The 1,864-nt window shown below is 44.0% G+C and overlaps 1 protein-coding gene across 1 annotated transcript in view; it reads right to left on the bottom strand.

The window, feature by feature from the left end:
- LOC102670653 (protein groucho-like) overlaps positions 1-1,864 on the bottom strand; it is a 51,177-nt gene that overhangs the window by 612 nt on the left and 48,701 nt on the right. The window lies entirely within an intron of this gene.

The following is a 1,864-nucleotide window of genomic DNA, read 5'->3' as shown; positions in this document are numbered from 1 at the left end:
GGAAGGGCCGAAGAAGGGCGGAGAAGGGGAAGGAGACGCGCGGCAAGAGGGAGGACAAGGGGAAGGGGAAGGAGATTACGCGAGAACGAGGTACACTCGCGAAGGAGTATTTTAATCGTTGGAAGAAACGGTGGAAGAGAAAGAGAGAGGAAGAGGAGGGAGAGAGAGAACGCCGCGGAAGCGGCAATTCTTTCCTCTGTTCCACCGTCCTCCTCCTCCTCCTCCTGCCCCACCGCCCATTCTCGAGGCGAGGGGGTGGGAGCAGGCTGAGAAAAATAATCCAATTTAGCGAGAGAGGCGAAGCGACAGGCTGCAGTTCGCCCGTTTTCACGGTTTTTAATTACGCGCCTCCTCGCCTCGCCTCGCCTCGCCTCGCTCGCTCGCGCGTTTTGTCGTCGCTGCCCTCCTGACAAAGGAGCCTGTTTTCACGGATATTTCACGGCGAGAAGAGGAAACTCGTACGACGAATGCTGCACGACGCTCAGGCGCACAGCTCGCGTTATCCAATCCCGACACATTCTCGCTCCCCCCTCCCCTCGGACAATTTCACCGCGGACAAAAGTAATCCAATTTTTGGGCAACCCTTTTTTCGCTCCTTCCACCGCTCAACAAACGTAACAGGGGTAAGGAAATGTGCGCACGATCCCGTCGACTCGAGGAGATATCGTTGATCCTTGAACAAAAAGGAAAAAATTTGAGGAAAATTTCTGCGTTACGTTGTGCATATGTGACTTGTTTCTTGGAACATTTCGACAGTTTGAAATCTGTCAAATTAATTCTTAACTTTCTTTTTTTATTGAAAATAATATATATATAGATCGTAGAATTGTTACTAATAACGAAATGGGGACTGGATAATTTAACAAATTAATAAATTAATTTATCGAAATCTTTATCGAAATTCGATAAATTACTCGTGATATATCGAAAGATATTTGGTCGAGTTATCATCAGTTAATTTAGAAAAATGATAGAGATGTTGTTCAAAGATCAACCGTGTACTGGAAAAACTGGTGGTTGGACTTGGTAATTCGTGGTCTCTCTCGTTCGTCGAGGGAACGAAACTCTTGAAGAGAATTTTCCTTTCGGTGTAACGGTTGTTGTTTTCGTGGCTTCCACGGAAGCCACGGAACCACTCAAAGGTTTTCGAGTTTTATCGCTGCTCCCTGAAACACACCACGGTACGTATACGTTACACGTGGCACGAATTTTATTCGCTTCGAGACTTCGAGTCGTTCGGATCAACCCATCGTTACTTCGTTTCGACGAAGTATCAGAGAAAGGCGTGCTTTTTTGAAACGATCATAAAAATACCTTCTTTCTTTCTCCTTTTTTTCTTCTCTTTTCAACAATCATTCGATCAGCATCCGCGAATTTTTTCCTTTTTTTCTAAATTACGTGATTTAGATATATTCACCGATAATTATTACAGTTACCGGTAAAAATTGCATAAATAACGATAGCTTCGTTATATAATCTATAAATTAAATTCCATCGATCTCCAAGAAAAAAAAATCCAATCCAAAAATCCAATCAAAAACCAATTCTTAACCATCAAAACCTTTAAGAATCATTAAGATCAATTTGAGAATAATTACTTCTTCAGATTACATTTTCAGATTAAAATTCAAAAATCATCTCAATTCCGTCTCCCAACTGTCCAAGTATCGAGAAGAAACACGCGGCAAATTCAGCAGACAAAAATTTCGCTCTCATCGAGAAATTCGCCGATAACGAAGCGAAGGGAGAGAAGGCTCCTTGCGGGGTGCGCGCGGATTCTTAAATGGCGCGTAACAGGTGGATCGAAAGGGTGGTGGTGGTGGTGGTGGTGGGCGCGGCCGCTTAAAAACAAAAGCGGTCCTCG

This window comes from Apis dorsata, unplaced genomic scaffold, assembly GCF_000469605.1.
Source record: "Apis dorsata unplaced genomic scaffold, Apis dorsata 1.3 scaffold_44, whole genome shotgun sequence".
Classification (NCBI taxonomy): Eukaryota; Metazoa; Arthropoda; class Insecta; order Hymenoptera; family Apidae; genus Apis; species Apis dorsata.
This window is presented reverse-complemented; position numbering and strand designations above follow the sequence as displayed.